The 23,665-nt window shown below is 39.8% G+C and overlaps 1 protein-coding gene across 1 annotated transcript in view; it reads right to left on the reverse strand.

Annotated features, from left to right (window-relative positions):
- LOC119902217 (E3 ubiquitin-protein ligase Midline-1-like) overlaps positions 1–19,905 on the reverse strand; it is a 63,050-nt gene extending 43,145 nt beyond the window's left edge. Inside the window, exon 1 of the mRNA XM_038718260.1 lies at positions 19,767–19,905. The gene's annotated coding sequence lies outside the window, so the exon portion shown is untranslated. The remainder of the gene's footprint in view (positions 1–19,766) is intronic.
- Positions 19,906–23,665: the final 3,760 nt, after the last annotated feature.

Here is a 23,665-nt window from a genome sequence, read left to right on the forward strand (position 1 = left end):
TAGAGCCAGTAATGGCATTTTAGCCCAAAATTAAGTTTTATGCATCAAATTAGTTTGTTTGGGTCTGATAAGTTCAAGAAAGCATGTCCAAAACTGAATGTACCACTGAAATGCCAAGCACTGACAGAGATTTCAATTAGATAAAGAATTCCTGTAAGGTCAATTAAAAATCTTACCGCTTCGGCAGTAAGATTTCAAATAGAGGTTGTTTAGTGAATTCAGTGAAAAGTTTCCACACAAAAAAACTTTCCTTGAAGTTTGATAAATTTGCAAATTCCACTGATTTTGGAGATCAGAGTTGGTATTATGCGTGCCTATGTTCATGTGCAGCATTTGGATGTCTGTGTGTGTGTGTGGGTGTGTGTGTGTGTGTGTGTGTGTGTGCGCTGTGGTGGGGACTGTGGCTGTGTGTTTCTAGCTGTGTGGGATCAGTCGAGGTGAGGCTGCTGCTAAAGAATGTTCTTCTGGAAGAGGACAAGGAAAGAGTTTCCATCTCGGGTCAGTTCTCTGGAAGAGCAAGGCTACTAACTTTCCAAAACACTTTACCAGTCCGTCAAGACAAGAAATGTTCCCTCACCACAGCAAGAAGGGAATATAGGCACACACATAGTTAGTAGTTTGAATGAAAAAGTGAGGTCAATGCACTAAGAATAAATTTGAGTCGGGTTGTGAAATCTAAAAGTACGTCTCAGCTCGTATGTTTGAAGGTCATACTTTTAAGCTAACTGTATCGCCATTTTCAGGACTCACAGATTAGTACTACTTACTTGTAGACAGATTAATGCAATTTCAAATGGAGTCTCAATATTATGTATAACACCAAATTTTCCCCAAAAAACCTTTCATAGGTCAGGCACTTTCTTTCTTTCAAAGTGATCTCTTTTGTCATCTCTTTAAAAGCCAGCCAGACTGCAGTATGTTCTAACAGGTTAAAATGAAACCCAGCTACAGGGCTGAATTTATGAAATTTTAGGGTTGGTAATTTGATTTTAATTAGCTGTGGGCTTATGCAGAACCTTCATTTTTAAATATTAGAATTTCAAAAAAGAAAAGAAAAGAAAAAACATCAAACCTCCTTCTCCAAAACGGTGGTTGACAAAGAGTTCGTTTTCCAATAGTGGTTATACAGTAAATCAGCGGTTCTGTTTCTAAGTCACAAACTAAACTATAAAGGCTCAGGCATGCTCAAAAAGAACTAGTTCATAAGAAGTGTCATCCAGCCACATGAGAAGAGTGGTCATACATGTACCTGCTCTGAGTGGCCAAAAAGGTGACCATAGAGAGAGATGTACTAATCTATTAAATATGTTTGTCAGGGTTCTCAGTCATCCAGGTCACAGTAGGGAAACTCAGATTTTTAAGCGGAGTTTCCCTACCAGTCAGTCAGTCAGAACTGAAGAAGTCTCTCGGGTGAGGGACGGAATGTCTTCTAGTATCTTCAACCAATTCCAGTTGGCCTTGACTTTAACCTTCTTATTACTATTACTATTAAATATGAATTTCTTTCTCACCTCCACACAACTGCTGCATAAGGGGAGCGCTAATGTTTCGGAAAACGTACAGGAATTGTTGGATGCCCTTCAATCACGATGTTGGAAAGATGGTGAGGGAGGGAGTAACATACGCTCTTTGACCATCCAACAAGCTCTAATGTTGGCGCCTTAAGTCAGCGTTTTAATGCAAAAAGTATGGTAGTCTGGTCAGAGAGCACGGCAACTATAGAAATCACATGCAAATAGAAAAAAACACAATTTAATGAAGAAAACATCTCCACTTATTTGACAACACCTAGACAGCCCTTGTGGAGGATATAGGCTCAAATTGTATTATTTAATTGATGCCACAATGTACATACTGATACGGTACGGTACTCATTGCATTAGCAGATATCTTTTCCCTTGGAGGTTATCCAACAGCACTCCTCAGAATTAAAGCATTAGATACACAGCAATTAGATACATAGGCCTCTGCATTAATTTATGTCTCTCAGCAGACGCAGTAGCTGAAGCGTCAATTTAATCAATTTACCGCAAAGTCGAGTTTTTCACCTTGAACTATATGTTCCGTCTTGCCCCTGGTGATATCTCACTTGTGTTTCAAATGACATTGTGCAAATAGAGAGAGAGGGTATTGAGTTCAGAAACATAATGACTTACTTGCCACACTGGACAAGATCTGTTTTCTTATCTTAACTGCAAGCAGAAGACGCAATGACTCATGTTTGGTGCTAAGAAGATACACAGTAGGGGAATAAAAGAAACACCAAACATACTCATTGTACAACAGTTGGAGGCATTTGAAACTTTCAAATAATGTATACTGATGAAGTGAAAAAGCAAGGAAGAAATTCTGAAAATGTTTGTACATTTAGAAAAGTTTCAGATCTTATTGTACTGCTGTTATACAAACCCAGGCATATTGCGCAATTGTTCGATGAGGGTTTTGTGTCCATTCTTGGTCTTCTTCAAGGCTGTGGTTTCACAAGAGGTTTTTGTAGTTATTTGGCATACTCTGTCACAGTTTTACTGAGGTTTTGTTTTGTCACTTGTGATGGCACAGAAGAAATCCAGCAAAGAGAAGATGAAAGAGGCTGTGAAATAAAATGCCAGCTATGGAAAGTAAAATCAACATCTTAAACTCATTTTTGTATTGTTTGCTTTTAGGATAACTGCTAAATTTTTTCGTGAAACGTATGATTAAAAAAACTTTTGCTGCCTTTCATTTCCAACCTTCCCAGCTCGCTCAAATTTAGGTAAGCTGGCCTCTACTGAGTTTAGAGAGGTCTTATTTTTAATGACCAGGAATGAGCGGAATGCGGTGGAGTCCGTCTCCTCTCTAGGGGTGAGACCATTACGGGGATAAAGCACAACAGGGGTTATGACCAAGACCCTTGGAGAGGGCACAGACGCTGTGGGTAGCCTGGAATTTGTAGGATTTACACCATACATGTGTGCAGATGTGCATGTGACAACTCACTCTCTCCTTTTAAAAGGGTCAACCACCCAGGTAAAATACATGCAAATAGACACATACTGTAGGCTTTCCAACAATGCAAGTAAGCGTCTTTTAATCTAAACACCCACAGATTTCACACACATGCATTAAATCATTCATGCACACATTAGTTCAATCAGCATATTATCTTTAGGAGGCATCTTTATGACTTAGATATACAGCATCTTAAAACCTCTCCAGTCACCGATCACTATCTTGCATAGTACATAAGATATGCGTTCATAGTGAGTGACCCATGGGAGGCTGGGCGATGTTCTGCAGAGCTTACATACATTTGCTTCTGAGTGGGACCATGTCTTGCTGTGGCCCAAAAGAAAAATGTTTGACCTTTTTAAAAGCATCTTGGTAGTCACAGCTAAGAGCCTTTTGGAAAATGCCAAACACATTTCCCCTCAAACTGACCTTCTGGCCTTCTAAGTGAGTTCACATGCGGGCAGTAAAGCACTATTTTCAATCAGTGAGGGGAAGATATACAGCTGGTACCAGCTGAGCTGGGGCACAGCAGCTGCTTTGGAGCACAGTATGGGATTAGGAGGGAAGGGAAGTAGGAAACGAGTTGCTGTATTCAGTATGTCGGAGCACTTTGTGTTTTGGTAAGGAGATTCTGTTGTGGATCCTGTTGTAGAGTCTGTGAGCTATCCGGCTCCGTCAAATGACCTAAGTGAATAAACGGATCGAATAAGAGAGAAGCTAATACAAACAAAAAAAGCCCTGAAAGCTAAAAACTGATTTTAAGAGAGGAAGAGAGAGAGCAAAAAAGACAGACAGATTTAGTGATATGGAGGGAGAGGGTTGGGGGCAGCATGAGATAAAGAAGTCTTAAGTGATAAACCTAGTAGCTGCACTATTTCCTCTGAAATAGATATTTTTGGTATGCAGTGTAGTGGAAAAGAAAACTGAAACAATCTGGATGGAGATGCCACTGGGGGCAACCTTTTCTTGTATTCCGGGTGAACTGACCCTTTAAACATGCCAACTAAGAGAACCCCAAAGAGACTGTCACACGTTAACTAGATGAATCAACAGACTCGAAACAAGGAATCCTGAGGTGTGTGTGTTTGTGTGCGATCATGTCTTCCTGTATATGTGAACTGACAGTCCTATCTGACAAACATTCCCTCAGGGGCTTCATGAGAGCACAGACCATGAGATTCTCTGAAGGAGGACACGAAACATTGTGCACATTACTTCAAACGTTATTGTGGGTCAGAGAATCAAGCAGAGGTCAGCTGATCAACGGGAAATATTTAGATTTGCTGCTGTTTGTGAATATCTAACAAGGAACATGAGGCAACCGAGGTCAGAGTGAGTAATAATAAACTCTGAATCAACAGTGGTAAAAGACATCTTTACCCTGCTGGCTCCTTTCAAGCATGACATCTATGTGGATGCGATGAAAACAACATCCAGGATGATGAAGAAAGTGCATTCCTTGTTAGATTTCATAGTTTAGATAGAGTCGAGAGAGTCAAGTAACGCATTTGTACATTATGCGCGCACACACACATATATAGATCATTGCCTGAATCTCACACATTCACCAGAAGCAGTAGCTTAAAATAATTCTATGTCACGCTAGAGAAATTCACTGCAGCATCATCTAGGCTAATGCAAATGTGCCCACACAAAGTCAAGCACACTGACATATAAATGCCCAAAAGCACACATAATTTCAATGCAGACATGGGGACACACACACACACACAAACTGATAACATAAACACATACGCACAGATGGACTCACACATAAATACACGCATATACTGTATATGGGTGTCAGGCAGAATCATTTGCTGTCAGTGAGCCCAATGTGTCCTCAAACTGTCACAGTAGGAGTCACGTCCTCGCTGCTCGCCCTCAACCCAAACCAACACCAGCTGGCACTCTATGACAGCAACACATAATTCCAAATAAGACACACTCAAATTCATAAAAATCTATCAGAAAATACAAGCGTCAAGAGAGCTAGTGCTAGGAACAGATGTAGGATAATTAGATTTCGGGTCAATTCACTTGCTCTAAAAACCAAAACCCTGTATATCAGTTTTAATTGCCTTTAAACATATTAAAAAAGCAACAGCTTGAGTTTGTCTGAGGGACAGATAGATCCATAGAAAAAATTTCTTTAGCTTCTAGTTCTTGAACATTTGAAGCATGTTGCAAACATAATAGCAAAACAGCAAGTTTCTGTTTTCGACAATAGATCTATGTTGAACGTTACCGAGCAAGCAGCGGCACATCCATGCTAATGTAACTGGCTGGCCCTGCTTTGCATCACTATATGCTAGTATAAACAAATTGTTCCACATTTTCTTTGTATCATTACACCATCTTTTGCAAGCTTAACACTTTGACATAATACCAGTACACAGGATAGTAATATGGATCACATTAGCTGGTGAAGTAATGTGGCAAGCTATAATCTAAACTATAGTATTTCTCACCAGAGACTGCTAGAAAGCTAACGTTATCTAACTTGAGCCAGCTAAAACACAAAATCATAATATATTTCATATGATTTGCAGTAATGTTAGCTTACCTGTCCAATAAGATGAAAGTCAAGTTAAGGTCGGTTTTTATATCTAAATCAAAGTGGAGGTCTCTCATGACTCAAACGCCTTTATGATGTTGACCTGTTTTTTCGGTCCGACATTGATCTGATTCTGGGTTGGCTTGGCAGTCTTCAGCACATCAAACTTTTTTGTTGTTTTTTATCCTTAAGTGGAGTTTGAGTTGGAGTCTGTGTTGTGCTGGGAGTTGGTTGTTCTTTGGTGCTAGAGTTAGCGGACTCCATTTCGTTAGCTGCGATGTTGTTGCTGTCTGCAGTTCAGAGTTCAGAATCAGTAGGCAAGAGGCTTGGAAGCGCACATGAATGGCGTCATAGCCTACGTGAACTAATGGATTACACGGAAAACCGACCCGGTTTCTTCACATACAGCAGCGTACATGGGTAACTGAGAAAGCTGGCAAATGGTACATTTTTATGTGAGGTTACTACCCGTTCACAAATAGGCAATAGCCCCTTTTAAAGCTCTGTAATTTGAGACCACTGTAATTTGAGACCAGATTGTGATATGCACTTTATTAGGTTACTGCCTCATAAAATAACATTTTCTAATTAAAGCAAAACAGTTATAATAACATTACCATTCTCAATCAATCAATATCAAAACATAAGTCTTGACAAGTAATACTATTACCAATCCAAATCAATCAATATCAAGACAAATGTACATCAATGGTGTTAAAAAATGCACTGGATCACCACTTTATCAGAGCATCAACGGGTTCCCAGGTGGTCACTGTCACACACAGCGGAGTTTGTCTTCATGCTAATGTGCTATTTCAGGCATAACTACATTAGTTATTAAAATTCTCACACCGAGTAGAGTGCAGTATAGCTGCCACTGTTGTGGTGGCAGCCCGGGTGACGTGAGTGTCCCTTCTCTGTTCTGCCTGCCTCCCTGTGTCTCCTCCCCTGTGTGTGCTCTCTCTCTCTCTCTCTCTCTCTCTCCCTCTGCTCCTGAGCCCAGCCAACGACCCACACCTGCACCTCGTCAGCCACCTCCTCTGCCTGCCACACCTGCCAGCAATCAGCCTCATCTCCAACAGTTCTTCTACCCCGGTTCTCCAGTCAACCCCTGCTTGATCATCGTTGCTCCAAATCCGGTACCACTCGACCTCTCAAGCTTGCGCACGCATTCAGTTACTTGTTCATTTCCCTGTGCCTTGTCCCCACAGTGTCACTAACCCTGTCTTTCTGTCTGTTTCCCTCCCAGGTTCACTCACCCTCGTCCTCCATTTTGTCGGTTGGGCCTACCCTCCGGTCCTCTCCTCTCCGGACTTCCCCCACTCCTCTCCGGACTTCCCCCACGGCATCCTCCCCGTTCTCCCTTGCCTCCTCTCTTCCTCAGCCCCAGTGTCCCCCGGCTCTCTGGTCCCAGTCTCCTCGGTTCCCCGTGCCCGTGTCTCCCTGGCATCCACCTCTCCCTCCACTCCAGTCCCTCACCCCCTTTTTCCTTAAATAAACCTCCTTCGCTCTGAGCTCTGCATTTGGGTCCTCTCTGTCCCCACACCACACCACTGTAACAGCCACCTTGTATTGGGTGATATAAGGGTGTGATGAGGCATAGAATATTCTCTTAACTTCCCTTCCTTTGAACCCAGGGTAAAAGCAAAGATCATTGCATTGTCCTCCTATTCTGAGTCATAACACACAGCTTTTCAAACTAAAATCCTAATTATCTCCAATGTGTAACCCTCCAATTAGTTCATCAGCATACCTCTCCACAATGCTCTGCTTTTATTTTGCAGCCAGTCACCTCCACCATTTGTCCCCGGAAGCTGTATAATTCAATAACTCCTCATTTTACATTAAAGGAAGGTCAAACAAGCTCAGTTCAGAAGGACAGCAAACATCATTGGCAGGTGAACAAACATTGCCTTTCAATGTAATCATAGTCCCAATATACAATTTGAATTTTTTATTCCTCAACTGGAATAATAACCAGCTCAAGTAGAATTAATGTCATGATTTATAAGGTCATGCAATAACCTAATAGAGTGAAAGTATCACAACACTTGTGACCTTTAACAATGAATCCCTCCAATCCAGTGCCAAGATTCAGTCAGCTGAGTCCGAAACTATTCCAGCGCTGGGACACAGATTCCTACTGTGGGCACAAAAATGCATAAATAATACCGTACCATAGTTTGGGTACAAAATAAAGTAAAGTGCAACTCTATCATTTGGAGCCCTGCATGAGGTAATCGTAAATACAATGTGACAATATTTGAGGAGCAAGTTGTTATTTAAAGTCATATACTGCTGCTTTAGATGAGCCCTCCCCGCTGTGAAAAAAATTGACTTTTTCCCAGGTGTGCTGAATGACGGTGTGAAGCATGAATAAGTTATAAGTGAAAGTCAAGCTCTCCGACCTCCCCTGCTCTCGTCCCTGCAGTGTAGTGCAGCTCTGTGTGTATATGTGTGTGTGATTAATGTAATGCAATGGTTAATGTACTGTAGTTCACCTGGCAGTGAGAATATTCTGATTTATGGGCCTGCCATCACATGTTAACACACTCACACATACACACAAAAAGGTGGAAGTGGGAACCTCTCACTTTGCTCACAGTGAATAAAGCTATGCATCTGCGATGGCCCTAAAAAATAAAATCGACGCTAGCCGAGGATGCAGATGACTATGACATGGAGTACAAACTCTGCGAGTGGAACTGAAAGCTGGAACATTAATCAAAGTACATGCATTTTGTATGAAGGTGGGGAGGGGGCTCCGTACAATGTGATGGCAGTGTGACTATTGCATACAGACAGCGATGAATAATGAATGGAATAAATGATGGTCACAGTTGGATTGAATTATTAATCAAGTCTTTTGGACTCAGGTGTGATTTTAATAATCTTAAATCATCCATTTTTGTAGGTTTAGGACCTATTAAAGGAACAGTTTGTGGTCATTTGTCTCGCATTTTAAAAATCAAAATCCAAGTTGAGAACCTATTATCACTCTCAAACTGCTTGATAAGAAGCTTTAAACTCTTCAATAATGTACGTTTCTGAATATATACTGAACAAAATTAGAAATGCAACACTTTTTTTGCCCCCATTCATCTGGAGCTGAACTCAAAGATCTAAGACTTTCTCTATGTACACAAAAGGCCTATTTCTCTTAAATATTGTTCACATATCTGTCAAAATCTGTGTCAGTGAGCACTTCTCCTTTGCCGAGATAATCCATCCAACCTCACAGGTTTGTCAAGATGCTGATCAGACAGCATTGGGTATTGCACAGGTGTGTTTGGCTGGCCACAATAAAAGGCCACTCGACAATGTGCAGTTCCATTGCACAGCACGTTTTTTGAGGGAGCGTGCAATTGGCATGCTGACTGCAGGAATGTCCACCAGAGCTGTTGCCCGTGAATTGAATGTTCATTTCTCTACCATAAGCCGTCTCCAAAGGCGTCTCAGAGAATTTGGCAGGACATCTAACCGACCTCACAACCGCAGACCACGTGTAACAACACCAGCCCAGGACCTTCACATCCAGCATCTTCACCTCCAAGATCTGAGACCAGCCACCCGGACAGCTGCTGCAACAATGGGTTTGCATAACCAAAGAATTTCTGCACAAACTGTCAGGAACCGTCTCAGGGTAGCTCATCTGCATGCATCGGGGTCTCGACCTGACTGCAACTTCGCACAGCCATTGAAGAGGAGTGGACCAACATTCATAAGGCCACAATTAACAACCTGATCAACTCTATGCAAAGGAGTTGTGTTGCACTGCATGAGGCAAATGGTGGTCAGGTTTCTAGACCCCTCCGGACCCCCCAATACAGTGAAACATTTTTGAGTGGCCTTTTATTGTGGCCTGCTTAAGCCTATAACGTCCTCTCAACCATTTGGAAGACCACATTTTAAGACACTGTATCTCATTGAAAAATGTACTGAACTTAATTCAACCTGTTTAAGCCATCTCTACCATTATAGAGCATTGTAGAGAAATCCACTAGTTGTCACTGTTTCTTTAAGCAGCATGCCTTTTCAGATACCCTCCTTACAGGAAGTTAAAATCGTCAAAATCACTGCGGACATCTTTTTGGTGGAAATTTCAAAGGTTAGGATATTTTTGACATTATAGTTCCAGAGGAATTACTTAACAGAATGATGTAACTTGATGCAAAAAAATAAGTCTAATATAGCTCAAAACTAGTCAAAACTAGCTCCGAAGAGATTGACTATTTCCTGGCAGTACAACCTGTCATACATGTTTTCAACTTCCCAGCCATGGATGACTACTGGCAGCGCCAGTCACATCTCAAGACGTAAAGAGATTCAATCCGTTACGCCAGATTATTAATTTTACAAAGACGGTCCGGACCGGTTTCAGAAAGATGGCTCTTCATGCATTTTAATACCAACAAACTTTAGAAAACATCATATAAAATGCTAAGTTGTTGCAGAAATAAATCTGTTTTACAGTCAACAGCAGAGAAGGCGACTTCAGCACTTTATCCCTTATTACGTATCTAGGGTTTACAGTAGAGTTCATACCAAACTGTATGCACTACCCAGTAACTTCATTGATTATTGATCAACAGCCATACACTAAATCAAGTAAATACTGTATTTTGCAATGATCTAGACATTGATATGTTGTCTCAATATCTAAGTCTGTCTAAAAGGTTGAGAGTACATACAGATGTGTTCTTCTGAAATACTCAAAGAACAGAAATACTATGTTGGTAATATTCAAAAAATCAATGAAGTTACTGTGTAGTGCTGTTTTGTATGAACTCCACTATAAACCCTGTCTTCACAATTAGGGATGAAGTGCTGAAGTTGCCTTCTCTGCTGTTAACTGTCATTTTATATGATGTTTTCTAAAGTTTGTTGGTATTAAAATGCATATTTTAAGTATTACAATGAAGAGCCATCTCAACTGTTTGCTGAGAAGTATATCAGAAAAACTATTGGGTCTGTTAAAAAAAATTTTTGGGATTATTGTTGTTATTGCCCTAATGAAATAAAAAATGTAAAGAAATAATTTTTCCATCACTTTTTTCTTGGTGAGGACTTTAAAGGGTTAAGGCACACCTGTGCAATGCCCATGCTGTCTGATCAGCATCTTGATTGCCACACCTAAACATCATCTCCGCTTATGAATGACATAGTAGGACACATAGCTTTCATTGCACCTTTTGATGATGCAATGTGATTGATGCATATAGCAAGGCAGTGAAAGGGTGACAGAGTTGGCATATGTGCAGAGAATGACCACTAACATTTCCAGTCTTGCAAAAAGGCAAGATTTTACATCTGAATTTGATTCATTTAAATAAGCAAATTTCTGAGATTTGTAGCCAAAAGGTGGAGGTTCAAGAGGCAGATACAAATAGACAGGTATTTTTGCTGGCCCGCAGAGATGCATCCCTGGTGACAAAGCCTCTTAAAGCAAATGACATTTGCTTGCAACATAGTCGCTTGCCCTCTCTACGTGTCTTGTTTCTCTATCAAGCTGGAGCTGTCCCCTCAAGCCGAGTCAACACCTCGTCTCTATTCTTCTAACATCAGCACAGATAGATACTGCCAGCCGCGCGCACACACACACACACACACACACACACACACACACACACACACACACACACACACACACTCTTTGACCTCAATCAATAAACCACCCACAGCACTTTTCCAAAGCTTAGATAGAGACATTGTGGCACTGTGTGTTTTATGGTGTGTGTGTTTTATTGTGTATTTTGTTCCTGCTCTGTTAAACAAACAAGGTAATCTGTAAGACCATTAGTGATACTGCATTACTCTCTCTTGGAACGCACCACTTTATACATCTCAGCACATCTGTTTGCACAAAGGAATCCATTCTTAACAATGTAGCTAAAAAAATCAGTGTTCTGTTTAGGTGTTTGACCTTTCCTTGGAAAGAGCATCACCTCATATTTAACACAAATCAAGTTGTAGATGCTGTAGCTCATGGAGGGGCCGAGGCTGAATGGATCTATCAAACAGAGAACATGAGTGGGGGATAAGCATTGCTTGAACCACAGAACTGGTTTGTAACACCATAGATCCTGTGGAGAAGAGCATTACTTTCAGATGGACAGGTACGCAATGCACTATGCTCATGCGTAGGCAGCATACTAGTTTCATGTATTTTTATAGAACACAACAAGAAGGTATTGTAGCTTTCTTTCATCCTCTGGCCAGATTTTACTCCCATTTGTGCCGGTCAGCATGCTTTGGGTGGTCTAAATAAAATCAATTCAGACAAATATCATAAGTTATTGTGTGAATAATTCTAAAATAATTTAGAAAGATGCTGCGGCACCCCAGGGTGCCTCTAGGATTGGCCAAATTTACCCCAAGATTGTCTATTTTACATTATTTTTGCTGTGAATTCCACCACATTGAAAAACAAGACAACATTTACATCAAATGCATTAGCAAAATCCAAGATGAGATCTCATAGTTGTTTCCTTCTTTTCTCCTGGACATAAATGAGCTGCTTGTAATACCAAGGTGAGACCAAAGGCCTTTTCTCCAACTTCTCAAATTCATCTCAGGAGAAACAACTATATAAATTTCATTTATATCTGACTCTGATCAAAACAAGAGATCTCTAACTGATCTAAGTCTCCTGAACATTGGACAATCAGATCAGAGAAAGAGCTCAAAGAAAACTCAGCTATGACTCCTAGGATCTCAGGATTCTTCTCAAATATGTCTCAGTTTTCTCATATTGGCCTCAGGAGCAAAAACTCATCTCTGTCTTACTCTGATCAAAAGATGAGATCTCTACAGTATCTTAAATAAGTGTAATTTCAGTCTCCAGAATGTGGATCCGAAAAAAAAGTTCTCAGTTTTGTCTTAGTAACCCCAATTAGGGGTTATTTTACTCAAGTACTTCACTTATGTCAAATGTAGAGGTTGAGTATTTTCCTTTTATGAGGGTTTGTACTTTTACTCCCCTTAATTTCAAATCCCTATTGTATTTATTGTTAATTATCTGTTCCAAGTTACTGAAAAAAATAATAAAATACATTTTGACATTGAAAATAATGCACTTTAAATGTCATGCTTTCCAATTGGTTAAGGTAGTCACAGCCAGCATAACTGGAACACCCAATACTTTGACATGATGTTTAGAGATTAATTCATTAAGGACCGAATGCACGCAGGAACTGAGATACAACATGTATCTGTCATACAGAATAAGCACTTTTACTTTTGATACTTAAGTACATTCACTATGAAATACTTATATACCTTTTACTTGAGTAGAATTTTGAGGACTTTAAATGTGAATATGGTATTTCTCCTCTTTTAAGTAAAGGAAAATTGTATTCTATTTAAAGACAATCAGTCCTTCACTATTAATTTTAGCTGGATGGTGCAGTGGCAGCGTTGTTGCCCTTTGAACAGCAGGATAGGGGTTCAAATCCAGCTCAGGGCCTCCAGCATGGTTCTCCAAGCATAGTCAGTAATGTAATACAATCAAGCTCACAAAGAGCTCCCAACTGCTTTTTAGGAGCAATAACCAAGACATTAATGAACTCAAAGAGACAATGAGGAGATCTCATCTGTTACTTTCATTTATCCTATTGTAATCTCAATTCAGTATCCATTTGTCTTACCTAAATCTCAAAACATCAATCTCTCTTCATCTCATCCTTTTCTCCTAAGAGGTTTTAGGAGCAACAATTCAGATTGGAGTGATCTCAAAAAGATATACTATTGAGATCTTAGTGTTTCTCAAGAGTTAAAGAAAAGACTATTCTGAGCAAAAGATTTTTCCTCTGGGTTTTGTTATTATGTTTTTAAACCTGTCAAAACGGAAGCCGTAAGCAATAAACCCTGAAAGTAGCATAGTAAAACGGAAAAATTGGTTGTTATAAATACAGTCCAGCTCAAAGAAATGTTGATGTACCTCAGAGGCCGAACCTGAGCTGGCTAAAGTAACTACTATCAGGCTGCACAATGAAAGTGACTTGGCTTATAGCTTGGAGAGGAGAGGCTAGCTGTCCTACACCTGAATGCCTCCCCTGCTGGGAAAAGCTATCAAATGAGGCAGTGGAGCCAGGTAACCTCCTAAGAAATCTTGAGACAAAATATCCTTTTTTAGCCAACAATGACTTACATGACCACATGCATCCAGGCAGTTCTGGTTCAAGTACATTAAACATTAAACACTGTTTACTCTTGTAAAGTCAATTCTTAAAATAAAAGCTATGAATGGTGCCATTTTAGTTGAAAAGGATGCATATGTATGCCTGTCATCTCAGCAGGGTGTGCCATGAAAAAGGTGTGGCTATTATAAAGGGCGCTGTGGTTCAAAAAGGTTTGGAAACCACTGTGTTGAAGAAGTTGTTAAAATTGTCCCTAAACCACATCAGAAACATTTTAACTACAAAAAATACATTTTATGATGACCAGTCTTAATATTGCTGCCTAGTTGCTCACAGCAGTATTCCATGGAAGATTCACAGATACTAAACCCATACCTCAACTCTACTACTACTACTACTACTCAGTAACTTAGAAGTCAAAATTATTTTCTACATCCTTAAGGAAATACATATTGTTCGATTGTAGTACGCTGCACCGCAATTTCGGCCAATGCGACATAATCTGTGGTGCCTTTACAGTTAAATACAGATATTCAGCTGAAGTTCCCCTTTAGCACGATTAGGAATAATTTTCCAAGACAGTGTGGGTTCTAAGTGACTGTGATCCTAGATACATTCCGTATGTGGTTTTCCCTAATGGGGACCAAAAGTGATAAAATCTTCAGTAAACATCAATCAGACTGCTTTGCTTCGTTCTGACAGCACGCAAATCCAATTGCTTTTTTTTAAAGGCTGACTTGTCCACTTTGCATTTTATGAGACTCCACATTGGTAGTCTGCTGGGGTAATATGATCTTTTATTGACATAACTGTATTGGTTGTCTTGGTAACAAAACATTTGTACATGCTGACTAATATTGTGTTTTCTAACTAGAAACACTCACTGCACCACAAATTTCTTGGGGGTTTGGTGGAAACATGTTAACTTTGTCTCCAATCCTTTGCTGGCTTCATTTTTGGTGTCCTGTTGCTGTTATAGTCAGATCAGATCTTTGTCTTCGTTCATTTGAGCGGAACATATAGTTGTAATGAATGAGAGCACATTAGTATGCATTGAAGTTTTGGTTTCAAATCACAACACTGCTCCTGGAAAACCTGCTCCCCATAATAAGGCAGCATCTTTTCCTGGAATCACATGGTGGAAGCATGATGTAATGTTGTGATATGCTGATAAAAGTTCTCATTTGTAGCCACAATTGTAATGTTGATCTAGACTCTTCCAGTTCTGGGAAAAGCTGTCCTCAAACTGCTCTTCCAGTTTATCAATTCTCCACGAGGACTCATCGATCCGCTTCTGTTTATAGGGCAGACATTGACTCTGCGCTTCAGCTAATCAAAGAGCCAATTAAAGCAGGCAGCAGTATGCATGCCAAGCCCCAGCGTTAATCAGTGGCATACTAAGCTGCACAGGCACAAAGACTATGTAAACTAGATGAGACAAATTGTGTCAGCTATTATCCATCCATCCATCCATCCATCCATCTATCCATCTTCATCCGCTTATCCGGGATCGGGTCGCGGGGTCAGCTATTATGTTGTTTGGTATTTAAGAGGTCTTTTCTATTGTATTCTATTCTGCTTACAATCACAGATAAGGTTTTGTTGACTCCAACAGGTATGACAACAATCAGTAAGTCAAATTAGTGTCTTTCCTCTGATGGCAACACTCCAGACACCACTGACTATTAATTTATTCATTCATTCTCTGTAGCTTATTCACAGTCACATTGGACAGCATCCTATAGGATGACCTAAAAATGGGCAAAGAATTGGAGACCCACGTAAAGCTTGCCATTTAACCAGATTCCACATTTTGACAGAATGTGAAATTCCCACTTTCCAAAATCATGAATCACAGGAAGCACCACATTGACAGCTAACAAGCCACACCAATCCAAGTGATGTATTAGACATTACCTCCCATTTTTTAAAAACTCCAAGTTGTTCTCTGGTGCACTTGTGAATCATAATCTCAATCACACACACAAACATACATCTATATTATATATATATAAAACTCTATCGCTACCGTTTGCCTGGGTGATCGTCACAATCAAAGAGTTGTAAACTCTTGTCTCATTCAAACTCAGACCTTCTACTAAAATCGGCCTTCCTGGATTGAAAACTCTACACACAGCTTGGTTGCCTAATTATACAATTAGAGATTCACACAACCTTTTAACAAAGCAGTCTAGTCTGCCATCATGTCATGGCAGTGGAGCGAACACCAGCTACCATACACTAAGTTAAGTGTAGGTTCAACTAAACGTGCTTAGAATATTTCATCCACCATGATTTTTTGTTCTTGGGAGAATGTATTGGAATTAAATTATTATCTTTATATAACACCAGGCAGATTACACCAATTATTATAATTTGATTAAAGTCATCTCAGTGCAGCATTTCAATGATTTTGCCATACTTGCTTTTCCAAGGTCATAGGTCCATTCACAGTAACATTTTATCCTGTGTGTCTATGCATGCTAGAATCTGTGTAACTCTATTATGTCATATTGTGTGTGAGTTATACCGGTAGCGGCCGTGCTATCTGTATACAAGGTTCCCAGCACATTTAACAATTGTAAGACTCCGCTATTGTGCTGTAGTGGCTGGCACATGCACGCAATGAATTGAGAGAAGTTGGATCGCCAACACAGCCAAAATTGCTGTGGAGCCAAAGCTCTGTGTTTAGCAGAGATGGAACAGAACAGGGCACTCGACTAGTTCACGGTCCATCTCATCACCAAGTGTCTTTGGCTCTCTCAAGCTTTCTCTTTATTGTGCAGATAAACACTGATGTGCCATGTTTGGTCACCCACAGAACAAACCATCTCATTCATACAGTCCAATCGCCCCGGGGTGGATGAAAGGGTGTCATTGCAAATAAAATGCATCTACTTGCATTTAAACTCCCCCTACTTCTCTCCAAACCCCCCACCCACACTGTCCTTTCTCTCTATTCAAGTTAATTTTCTTGAGCTTTGGTATAAGACAAGGAGGTGGCCAAGAGCCAGAGCTCGGCTGTTGGGGAGCAGAAACTTGAATGCCAAGCCCCTAAGTCCTCAGCAGAGAGATGGGATTTCAGAGCTGGAATGTGGGGGGGTTTGGCTGGGCATGAAAAAGATTGGACACATTGGCGGCCGTTGATGCCAAGGCCTCCTAGCTTGACACCCTGCTGGGCTCCAAATATGGCAAAGAGGGTGTTAAAACTGAAAATAATTTCAGCATACTACAAATAGTTCTGACTTCAGAAGGGGATTTTGTGTGTTAGAGATACAGTTTTCATGACAACTATGTGAATTTATAGTCTTTTTTAACAGGGAAAAATGAAAAAACAGCAGTGTGAGGTATAAAGAGTCTAAGAACTTGGTAGCTATTAGCAACAGCAGGCAAAGACGAGTGATACCTCCATGAACACATGACAAACTCATGCAATCAGATCAGTGTCACAGCAGTGGGCACACACTCTCAGAAAACCTGAATACCAGAATCTTTAGGATGATTGACTTAAATTACATATCTGTGCTTTTAATTCACAAGCCACCTCAACTCCTCACTGTGAAGTCGCATCTATGCTCCAGGTAAGTGTTATGTATCCAAACCTTCCTTCACACACCGTTTCACTTCATTTTAGCTCAGCGCTGGTAGCTCCAGGTATGCAACTGTCACATCCTGCTGCATTCACCAACACCTCCTTCTGCACATGTCAGTACTGATAAGGGAATTCAGTGTGTGGAATCCATAATGGAGAGGGGAGGGGCTGGGAATGTTATGAACTGCGAAAACCTCCATGACCACAGCAGTAATGGCTACATCAAACGGTTTCTGTTGGCTCAGGCAAGAAGTGAATAATGAAACATTTCATCCATCTTGAAGCAAAAGGTCAATGCACTACCAGGACTCCTGAAAACATAACGTTCAAAAGATTAGCATCATTTAGAGTGCCTCGGGCCTTATGAATAAAGTAAGAGTTCCTCAGAAAACTCAATAGTGTTACTGCCGTGTGAAAACCTCTTTAGTATCTTCAACCAAGTCCAGTTGCCCTTGATTTTAACCTTCGTTGGATGACTCTTTAGTAAGTCTTAAAAACATTCTCTCATGTTTTAGCTTTATTTCTCACAAAACCATTTGAAAGCCCACTTGCATGAAGTGAAACAGGAATTGCCATCAATCTAAAAGACAAGGTTGTTTTTCTGAGTTTCAGGGAAAATTGGGGACATTTCTCTGATACATATATTTTAATCCACAGAAAATATATGTTTCACTTATTTTGCACTTAGTTGTAGATTCAGCCACAGAGAAATCCCACTGACTGCACCATCGACTACATGCATTTTACATCGTTACTCAATATTTTGAGCTGTGTGTGTTTGTGTGCTGGCCTTTAGTGAACCAAACATTTTACAGAAAACATTGCTACTGTGTCAACTGTTGGAAGTCCTCTGTGACATTTAAAGCAGGCAATCGCAAATACAACCTCCTAAAGAGTGGTATGACACACACACACACACATGTTCACCATAGACCTCTATGTTTAGCATTCAGCTTAGCAAAGTTGTTGATAATTGATAACAGCATGTATACACTATTTGCATTATTTATTGGCCATGTCAGTTGCAATTCATTTCCGGCACATTGCGTTGCAGTGAAGCTTGGTAGGGCGTTTAATGCTAAAAACCTCACAGAAATTCATGCAGAACTGTAATATGAAGTTGAAGTTTAACAGCAAGTTTTAATCTTGAGTGAGTACATATTTGCATGCATTAAAACTCAGCAGTAGGAAACAGGTGAATAACTTTAATCAAGGATCTTCAGTTTTGAGGCGTCCAAGGGAACAAATGAAAGTTAAAACTGGATAACTCATAAATCATTATAGTGCAATATAATGAGAAACATGCCCCTCTGTCAATCAAAGCTGTTGCTTTCTTAGGAGTGGGCTTGTGCTTCAAATCATTGCTTACATTATTAAGGGTAAGCAGCTTTTGACATCATGGACCAAGCTTTGTATTTAAAGTTTCTATCCTAATACATTTTTCCAGACTTGAACACTTAAAACATAAGACATAAGATATTTGACTTTAACTTGACTAAAACATAAGCTGCAACCTCATAATTCAAATACTTTGAGGTCACCACAGAGACTAACAAACCCAACAATCAAGGCCTATTATACTGAGATTTTGCTTCATTATATGTCCAGTTCAAATGTGGAACATTGGCTTCCGTAACATGGACATGAGTCCAAACAAGCAATTTGTCCATTGGCTCATGTGCACCGAGAGCAAAGCAAAATTGGATAACATTTTGGTATAAATAAACAAAGGCTTTCAGGGTACTCTAATTCTCTAACACGCTAGTGGTAAAACATAAACATGGCATTCTGTAACTTTTACATGCAGTACAGAACAGATAGTTCTAGTCCTCAATCTCCTGGCTGAAATATGTTTCAAGCAGTTATAAAATACTCGAACACACCATGCCTATGTAAAAATTAAAGTATGACCAAAAACTACTACACAGGTATTTTATTGATTGATTAGCAGGGGCTATGTGTGGACAAATGGTATTTCTAAATAATCATTTCCATCCATTTGTATCTTTTACAATGGTGTGTAACCATTCTAAATTAATAGTAATAAATCAATCATAATTCAAGTCCCTAATTTATTTATTTTTATATCTTATTATTTAAATAACTATAACTAATTAATTAATAAACTAAAGATCTTGTAGACCTTCAATGAAGCATTTTGAGTTCATGTTTACCAAATATAAACAATGTAAAGTCACCCAAAAGTAAATGAACAACACATGCAGCAAATCAAGTTTAGACAAAGCTGTGCAAAAGCTATGCTGAGACAATGACAGCAGCACACACGTGCATTCAACCACGCGGGGACCACATGGAGCAATCAAGCCCCCAAAACAACCCCACCCCACCCCATCTGGACCCACTCCACCCCTCCGATGTATGTCATCCCATTGTACATGTGCTACGAGGAGGAAAAACCCCCCACTAAACCCATTGCCTCTAAAGGAATGGTCCCTATGAAAGTGAATTAAGCAACAAAGGAGGCACTTACATTCAAGAGCCTCACATGGTCCTCCGACAGAAAAGAAGAGAAGCGTGCAATGATTCCAATCTGAGAAAACAATAGTGAGTAACCTTGAAGAGTGAGAGAGAGAAAGTGAGGGAAGAGAGAGAGAGAGAGTGTGTGAGCTAGAGAGATGGAAATCAAAGGTGAGAGAGAGAGAGAGAGAAAGGACGCAGATTCATGCATCCACACACCCAGCGCACAGGCAAATCAAAACACTTAGGATCTTTTCTTGCATCTCCCCTCCTCCTCCTGTTCAGCATTGCCCCCCCCCGTGCCTTCGGGTTTTACTTGTCATGTGTTCAGGCTCAGGCAAGCGTGAAGCCGGCTGAGGAAATCAGCGCTGCAAGTGCTTTGTCCAGCGGTTGGGAAACTCATGCTTCCATTACGTGGAACATTGAGCTTCTTGGCCCCTTCTGTGTGTTTGATCCACAGCAGATGGATGGCGAGGCAGGAGACAATATCCAGCATCACACCTTCCTGGGATCTCATCCAAAAGAAAAAAATAAAAATAAAAATCCATGTCTCCTGTGGAAAATGGAGATAAATCTTTCAGAGGCATGTGTGTCCCTTCCTGTACATCTCAGTTAAGTCTGTCCCAACAAGGATAATGACCGTCCTAAGATGCATTTTGAGTGCAGAGACACACTCATATTAGCACAATTCATTTAAATGAAGGGCTCTTGCTGTGCAGCCATTTGCTGATTGCACAAGACAGAATCCATATTAAAATATTTTTTCACTCACTTAAAGAGCTGATACAAGCTGCCTCAAATTTTAGTAATATATGCAAGCTTTGAGTTGATTTTAAGTTTTAGTGGTTGTCAGCCAAGGGATTAGAAGCACAGAGCAGCGGGATCAGCAGATGTTTTCATATTCAAATTCCACAGTTTCAGCACTTTGCGCTAGACTAACATAAAGTATGCCATTTATCAATTGGTGGGGTTTTAATTTCTGGCATGAAAATGGTCAAATTTAAAAAACTGTACGTGCGAAGGAAAAGTAGACATTGAAGCTCAAGATTTTAAGGCTGACATATGAAAATATTTAGGCGGGTTTGGTCAAGAATCTCTAAGCTTCATTGCTTTCAATTGAAACTTTTAGACACTTGTGTTACGTGTAGCCGTGAGGCTACACAGTATCAGGGTCCAGACCCAAGCACAGACACAGAATGGAATAGATGCAGTTGGTGATATTTATTGGGACAAACAGGTGAAACTTCTAAGTGTTGTGATTGGGGCAGTCCAAATACACACATAGAGAGCTGCAAATAAAAATTAGTGGAATCCGTGGAAGGTAAAGTCCAAAACATGAGACATGAAACAGGTAATCCAAAATGGGGAAATGCACAAGAGACATAAATGTGACAAACAACGTACCAGCACTGTGAGGGTAGCAAACCACTCAAATACAAGAGTGGGAGAAATTAATCATACACAGGTGAACCACAGGAAGTAAAACAAGACAACGACACTGGACGCAGGCATCTACAAACTAAAACAGGAAACACACACACACACACACCAGAACCGTGACACTCTTGTATTGACTTATGAATGCAGTTTCTTGGGAGCATTGCTAATTTCATATTTTAATAATATGATAACTATTTAAGAAAGCTAGTTTCCCTGTGTTTGCTGATGTACACATTATCATTGTGTACACATTATTAACAAATGATAATGAATGAGCTGGAATGAATTTGAGAATGGCTAAAACAATTTAGTTCTGAATGTCTCAAAGCCACGCACCAAAGAGGAAGAGTCAATTATGACTCTCAATCAAGGCCACCTCACATCTATAGAGCAAGTCCCTAATGCTAACGTGTAGAGGTCACCAAGTCAGCTAACACCAGCCTGCTGACATTCTCACAGTGACAATGCTATGTTGAACAGGTGATGTTAACAATGATCGCCATTAAAGTTTCACAATTACTAATTAGCACAAAATACAAAGTACAGCTCAGGCTGATGGGAATGTTGTTAGTTTGGAGATATTTCAGTCTGAACCAAAATGGTGGATTCACTATTATGATGAATTCCAGAACGTAAGCAGGAGACAGCTAGCATTTGATTTAATGTTGCTGTCAGGATATAAAGAGAATTTCAACAAATAACAAAAAATGCTTCTGAAATAAATTGCTTACTCTAGCTTTAAAAAGGATAAAGAGGTGCAACTCTACAGAGCAAGACCTTAATGCTAAAATGTGGATATCGCCACAAAAACACAAATAAAATAGTACCAAAGATGGTATAGATGGTGCACTTGATTAATTTTATGCTTTCCATGTACTCTTTTAATTTTATTTTTATTATCATTATCATTCAATGGGTTTTATTTTTCACCCTGTTCATATTATTATTAACAAATGGGTTCTTTCTCCAGCTTATTTTACATTATGAAATTCTATCCCTTTTTTTATGCTCATTATGTCTATTTTTAATGTGAAGATGCAGTCTATGTATTATATTCTCATCTTTATCTTATTTTCACTATCATTATCAAGTGGTTTTATTTTTGTATTTTTTATCTTAATTTATATGAATTATTATTATGAAATTCTGTCCTATTACAGGAAGATGCTCCCCATGTCTTAACTCCCAAACCTCTGTACCTTGTAGATTAAATACCCTTGATACTGTGACCATGGAAGTTCATCCTTAACCTTTGGAAACTGTAATAAAATAATCCCAACTCAGAAGTCTACCTAGTAGCTTTTTCTGAACTTCCAACCACATCTCACTGGACCTGGTTTAGATTTAATTTCCCAAGTGCAGAACCTCCGTCACATGTGGTTGAATATAAGGGAGTAGATTGTAACCCTGGTCTTAAGGAGACCTATTGTACTGCATTTCCATCCCTACCTTGTAGTGCTGTGACTCCTTCAAAGTTCAACAAAATAATTTTCTATCTTACACTGGCCCTTCATGCAGGCCCTCATTTCAGCCTCTGTCTGAAACAAGCTGTAGATGCTCCTGTCTCTTTAAGCCCCCCCTCAATGCCCACTGTCTTCTGATTGGCCAAGACCCTGAAGCGTGTTTACCAGGATGTTGTTGGCCCGAAAAAAGAAACCATATCCAGGCTTGTTTTTTCTTTAGGAAAACCTAACAAACTTAATTTTCCATCACAACCAAAAAAGCCCTTTGTTTATTATTATTGAAAGATTTCTACTTAAAAACTGGCGTGTCGTCCTGCGCTGAGTAGTATAGACAGACTGAGCATAATGGTTGCCAGGAAGAGTGGGCGGTGCGCAAATGACATATGGAAAACTCGCCGAGAGTAGAAAAAACTGTTGTTGAAACCGAAGCGTTCAGAACAGGTGGAAATCTGAGGTTTTGGCAGGGATTTCTTTTGAATACGTTTACCTCATTATTTGAAGCTTTGGCCACGTTTAACATGAAAATTCGTCATTGTAACATTATAGATATGGCAGAAGAGATGGAAACACATTATAGGTCACTTTTAAGGAGTGTCTTTGCCATCTGTGAATGGCCTCCTTGATATTTCTCTGACCATTTGCAGAAAAACGTGTGCTCGTGTAGGACCCTAAGGCTTATATAAGAAACAGATTAAGAAAATAGGATTTCAGGGCCTTCATGTTGCAATTCCTATAATAGCTACTGTCACCATAATAAGGTAAATAGAAACATGTATGATGTCTTGAAGTATAAACTTAATACAAGTCTTCTTGTGACATTTGTGTCTTGGTGGTGATATGTTTTCTTTTTGTAATAGAATAGCAAGGGTTATAAACTGCTCTGTGGGCATGTTTGCTTGATTGACAGGTGTCTCCGACTATCACACTCAACTGTGTTTTTTTTATCCTACCTCGGCTCTACTGAGTATTTGGGTTATTTTAGTAGCTCCAGCAAAGATGGTGAGAGAAC

Source organism: Micropterus salmoides, unplaced genomic scaffold (genome assembly GCF_014851395.1).
Source record: "Micropterus salmoides isolate LMB-PRFRI ecotype aquatic unplaced genomic scaffold, ASM1485139v1 Ms_hic_scaffold_1, whole genome shotgun sequence".
NCBI lineage: Eukaryota > Metazoa > Chordata > Actinopteri > Centrarchiformes > Centrarchidae > Micropterus > Micropterus salmoides.